At 41.0% G+C, this 6,074-nt stretch overlaps 1 non-coding gene across 1 annotated transcript; it reads right to left on the bottom strand.

Moving 5' to 3' along the window:
• Positions 1–322: 322 nt before the first annotated feature.
• Positions 323–429, bottom strand: LOC145110502 (small nucleolar RNA R71). The gene has a single exon (XR_013709881.1). It is a non-coding gene; the product is annotated as a small nucleolar RNA R71 (small nucleolar RNA).
• Positions 430–6,074: the final 5,645 nt, after the last annotated feature.

Genomic DNA, 6,074 nt, shown 5'->3' with positions numbered 1-6,074 from the left:
CCCGGGACTCGTGCAACCCGCGATTCCCGCAACTGCCACCTTTGAACTTAAGGGCCACATACTTGCTCAACTTAAGGAGATTCCATTCTACGGGAAGAATCATGAAGACGCATACAAGCATCTTGACGAGGTCAATGACATAGCCGACTACTTCAATGTCTCTAATGTGGCTCGTGACACTGTCTTGCTTCGTATGCTACCTGTCACATTCAAGGGATCCGTGAAAGATTGGCTGAAATCACTCCTTCCCAGATCCATCACCACTTGGACTAAAATGAAAGAAGAATTTATAGACCAATTTTGCCCTCCCTAAAAAATATCCAAGTTGAAGAAGGCCATAGCAAACTTTGAGCAACAAGCTGGAGAGTCACTATATGAGGCATGGGAAAGGTACAAAGGCTTGCTAAGGAATTTCCCACATCACGATCTAAACAGCCAACAAGAAGTCTCCATTTTCTATGATGGAGTAAATGTGACAACTAGGAAACTCCTTGATTCGTAAGGACCACTCACAAAGAAAGCACCCCCAGTGATAAAGGCCCTAATTGAAGAATTCTCTAAGCACTCTAGAGAATATCACAACCCAACGAATGACTTAACTCGAGGGGCGGTGAATTCTATTACCGATGACATGGCGGCAATGATGGCAAAATTGGAAAGCATGGACCGAAGAATGACTAAGATGGATCAATCCATCCATGCCATTAGAGTGAGATGTGAAAATTGTAGAGGGCCCCACCTTACTAAAGATTGTGACCTTAATGAAAACGGGAACCGGAAATTACAAGTGTGATATTCAAGTGGTGATAGGTATGATGACAATTGGCGAAAACCCAAGAAAGAATGGCTACCATATGATGAGTACAAAAAGACAAGGGAGGAGAAATATAAGCGAAAAGATAGAGGCTTTTATCAAAATGAAGAGCCGGTGTATGAAAAGAAATCAGATTTAGAAGACATGCTTACAAGATTCATGGCCGCGTCCGAGAAAAGACATAATTATACCGATGTTGCAATCAAATATCAACAAAATATGTTGAGTGAACACCAAATTATGATGAAGGATCAACAAGCTCTGCTTAGGAATCAGCAAGCATCTATTCTCAACATAGAAAAGCAGTTGGGCCAACTTGCACAACAAGTGAACGAGAGACGACCGGGTGGGCTTCCTAGTAATACCGAAAGTAACCCAAAAGAAGCACATATAAATATCGTGACAACTAAGAGTGGGAAGATTATAACTCCTCTGGCCCCTATTCAGCAAGAAGATCCTAAGCTGGTTCAAGAGGAAGAAGCAGAACATGAAGAATTACAAATTCCTGATCCGACTCGCCGAGTCGAAGTTATGGACTCGACGAGTCTCCCACCTGAACAGAAAAACAAACCTCCTGTCAAGCCATATCAGCCTCCATTGCCATTTCCAGCTCGAGCTAGACAAGAAAAGAATGATGTTGACTACCAGAAGTTTCTGGAACACATAAAGGCTCTTCAAATCAATATGCCATTCATAGAGGCGGTTGCACAAATGCCTAAATATGCCAAATTCCTCAAGGAACTTCTAACTAATAGAAAGAAGATGGAAGAGGTGAAGAAAGTGGTCCTAAACGAGAACTGTTCAACTGCCATGTTGAACAAACTACCTAAGAAAAAGGGTGATCTGGGAAGCTTAACATTGCCTTGTCAATTCGGAAACTTAGCTACCATTTATGCACTAGCTGATTCGGGGTAAGTATAAATCTCATGCCATACTCATTCTTCAAGAAACTAGATCTTCCGGAGCCAACGCCAATTCGAATGGCAATTCACCTAGCGAATAAAACGGTCACATTCCCGAGAGGAATATGCGAAGATTTATTGGTGAAGGTCGATAAGTTCGTGTTTCCCGCGGACTTCATAGTATTAGATATGGAAGCGGATCCTCAAGTCCCGATCATACTTGGAAGGCCTTTCTTAAACACCGCGAGTGCCATAGTTGACATGCGAGATTCTAAACTTACTCTTCGGGTAGGAGATGAATCTATTACTTTTGGGGTTGATCAAGCCATGAAGCATCCAAGGAATAATGATGACACGACATTTTAGGTTGATATGTTGGAAGAACTAATGGAGGAATGGAATGTAGATGAGCCAAACAAGTCCACCGTCCCCCTTGAAGAAGAGTTTGATGCTGAAAGAGACCTGCTGGAAACAGAGAGACTACTCGAGGAAGTTGAATACAATGATCTAATCAGAAGTGCATAACACTCGACTCGCCGAGTAGCCACGACCGACTCGACGAGTCCATTCGAAGAAACTCGATTTGTCGTGAATTTTGCCCAGGACTCGACGAGTCCCCTCACTGGACTCGACGTGTTCAGCATTCAGAACACAAAAACTGAACTCAAACCACTACCAGATCACTTAGAGTATGCATTTCTTGAAGATGGCCAACAAAAACCGGTAATTATAGCCGCTGATTTGGCCAAACATGAAAAGGAAAGTCTCGTGGGTGTACTACGGAAAAGGCAAGGTGCTATAGCATGGAAGATAACCGACATCAAGGGAATTAGTCCGAATTATTGTTCTCACAAGATTAACTTAGAAGAAGGAGCCAAACCTGTAGTTCAATGCCAAAGAAGACTTAACCCAAATATGCAAGAAGTTGTCAAAAAGGAGGTGGTTAAATTATTAGATGCGGGTATCATTTATTCGATCTCCGACAGCCCATGGGTAAGTCCGGTGCAAGTGGTACCAAAGAAGGGAGGAATTACTGTGGTTACTAATGAAGACAACGAATTAATTCCAACAAGAACAGTAATCGGGTGGCGCGTTTGCATCGACTACAGAAAATTAAATGATGCTACATGTAAGGATCACTTCCCATTGCCATTTATCGATCAAATGCTAGAAAGGCTTTCCGGTCATCTATATTATTGTTTTCTCGATGGCTTTTCGGGGTATTTTCAAATTCCAATAGACCCATAAGATCAAGAGAAGACCACTTTTACTTTCCCAAGTGGAACATTCGCATATAGACGCATGCCTTTTGGATTATGCAATGCACCGGCTACATTTCAAAGGTGCATGATGGCCATCTTTCATGACATGATCGAGAAATTCATGGAGGTCTTTATGGATGACTTCTCGGTTTTGGGGTCATCCTTTGAAGATTGCTTATCTAATTTAGATTTGATGCTAGCTAGATGTGAGAAGACCAACCTTGTCCTTAATTGGGAAAAGTGCCACTTCATGGTGAAAGAAGGAATTGTGTTGGGCCACAAAGTTTCAAGGAAGGGGATAGAAGTGGATAGAGAAAAAGTGGACACCATAGCTAAGTTACCCCCTCTAACAAATGTAAAAGGGGTGAGGAGTTTTCTTGGACATGCGGGATTTTATCGTCGCTTCATTAAGGACTTCTCGAAGATCACTAGGCCTTTGACACAACTACTCTTGAAGGATGCTCCATTCGATTTCTCTAAAGAATGTCATGAGGCATTTCATTTATTAAAGGAAAGATTGACCACCACTCCTATAATGATAGCACCAAATTGGAATCTTCCTTTCGAGCTGATATGTGATGCGAGTGATTATGTTGTGGGTGCTGTTTTAGGGCAAAGGGTTGATAAACATTTTCAACATATTTATTATGCAAGCAAAACTTTGAACCCAACTCAAGAGAACTACACTACTACCGAGAAGGAGCTGCTAGCAGTGGTATACGCTTTTGATAAGTTCCGCCCTTATTTGGTATTATCCAAGACCATAGTTTTTACCGACCATTCTGCCCTAATGTATCTTTTTACTAAACAAGATGCTAAGCCCCGATTGATACGTTGGGTCTTACTTTTACAAGAATTTGATATTGAAATAAAAGATAAAAAGGGAATGGAAAACGTAGCTGCCGACCATTTGTCAAGATTGGAAAACCCGCATTTGGAAGAGTTAGAAGAAGACAAGATTGGAGACGATTTTCCCGATGAGTATCTTTTAGTAATAGCAGGAGAGGTGTCATGGTTTGCGGATATAGCTAATTAATTAGCTACTGAATATATTCCAAAAGATTTAACCCGCCAAGAAAAGAAGAAATTCTTCTCAGAAATCAAGTACTACTTTTGGGACGAGCCATACCTTTTCCAAAGCTGCGCAGACGGAATGATAAGAAGATGTGTATTCGGGAAAGAGAGTCGGGAAATCTTAGAACACTGCCATAGCGGGCCCGCTGGGGGACATCATGGATCACATTACACAACTAAAAAGATTTTTGATATTGGATTTTATTGGCCCACAATTTTCAAAGACGCTGCTCAATATGTCAAGGAATGTGATTCATGCCAGCGAGCGGGGAACATATCATCCTGAAATGAAATGCCCCAACATTATATCCAAGTTTGTGAAATATTTGATGTTTGGGGAATTGATTTTATCGGACCTTTCCCAACGTCAAAAGGGAATAAATATATCTTGGTGGCGGTCGACTACGTATCTAAGTGGGCGAAGGCACAAGCATTACCCACAAATGATGCTCGGGTGGTGGTGAGATTTTTGAAAAAGCTATTCTCAAGATTTGGAGTTCCTAAAGCTCTTATTAGTGACCGGGGCACTCACTTTGCAAATGATCAATTAGCCAAAGTGTTAAAAAGATATGGGGTGCATCATAGGTTCTCCATATCCTATCATCCACAAACTAGTGGACAAACTGAAGTGACAAATAGGGCATTGAAAAGGATTTTGGAGAGAGATCGGTTGGAGGAAATCGAAAGGAATGGTCGGATAAAATAGATGATGCACTTTGGGCCTTTCGAACGGCTTTCAAAACACCTATTGGTACTACACCATATAGGCTAGTTTATGGAAAGAATTGTCACTTACCGGTTGAAATAGAGCATAAAGCTTTTTGGGCTTTAAAGATGTGCAATTTTGATTTGGCTGAACTTCGAACAAACCGGTTGATGCAAATGAATGCCCTTGAAGAACTTAGAAATGAGGCCTACACTAGTTCCTTGATATACAAAGAAAAGACCAAGAATTGGCATGACAAAAGACTAAAGGGTAATAAAGATTTTCATGAAGGACAAAAGGTGTTGCTTTTCAATTCGAGGTTAAAGCTTTTTCCGGGCAAGTTGAAGACACGGTGGGATGGTCCTTTTGTGGTAAAACAAGTTTTTCCACATGAAGCTATTGAGCTTATATCAAAAGATGGGACTCCTTTCAAGGTTAATGGTCATAGAGTAAAGAAATATGAAGAGGGAATTCCAAAACATGAAGGACTTGAAGAAGGGCTATACTTGGAAGACATTACAGAAACGTAAAGCGGGAAGGAGTCCAGCTAACAACTCCTTAAAAAGAAGCGCTTCCGGGAGGCAACCCGAGCTTAGAGTTTTCTTTCTTTTACTTTTACTTTTTTTTCGTTTTACTTTCGTTTTTGTTAGAACCTGCTTTTATCAATCTTCTTTTGTGCTTAAAATGATTACTTGAGGGCAAGCAATGCTCAAGTGTGGGGTTGGTGGCATAAAATTTAAGAACTAAAATTTTTGTCAAACAGAACGAAAAACTCGTCGAGTCCAAGTATCTACTCGACGAGTCCATTTTGAAAATCACGAAAAGTCGTGGATTCGCGTATCTACTCGGCGAGTAGGCGCTTCTACTCGGCGAGTCCACTTATTTACCCGAAAAAAAATTATTTTTCACATTCTGTAAATAAGGGGTTTTAATCCTAATTGGCAAAACACAAGTTCATTCGCAACTACCAGTCGCTCGTCGAGCATTCTCTCCTCTCAAGTCTTCATCTTCATTTCTTGCTAGTTCTTGCATCTACAACCTAAAAGGTAACATCTTTTATCCTAAATCTTGTTAAAAATCATATCTTGGGCAGTTTTATGGTTGTAATCTAGGAAAAACTCGGGTTTGGGGTTTACTCCAAATCTATGGTTTTGATTTTTGGGACGAATTAGGATGTTTTAGATACAATTCCTTGCACATTTATTCTTAATAAACATGCCGAGACAAACCCCTGCATTAATTGTTACATTTGGACGGTTGATTTCGCCCGATCTACAATGGACTCGCGCAGTTCATCCTGCTCGCCGAGTCGGTTC

Source organism: Lactuca virosa, chromosome 4 (assembly GCF_052849685.1).
Source record: "Lactuca virosa cultivar CGN04683 chromosome 4, Lactuca_virosa_CGN04683_v6, whole genome shotgun sequence".
Lineage (NCBI taxonomy): Eukaryota > Viridiplantae > Streptophyta > Magnoliopsida > Asterales > Asteraceae > Lactuca > Lactuca virosa.
This window is presented reverse-complemented; position numbering and strand designations above follow the sequence as displayed.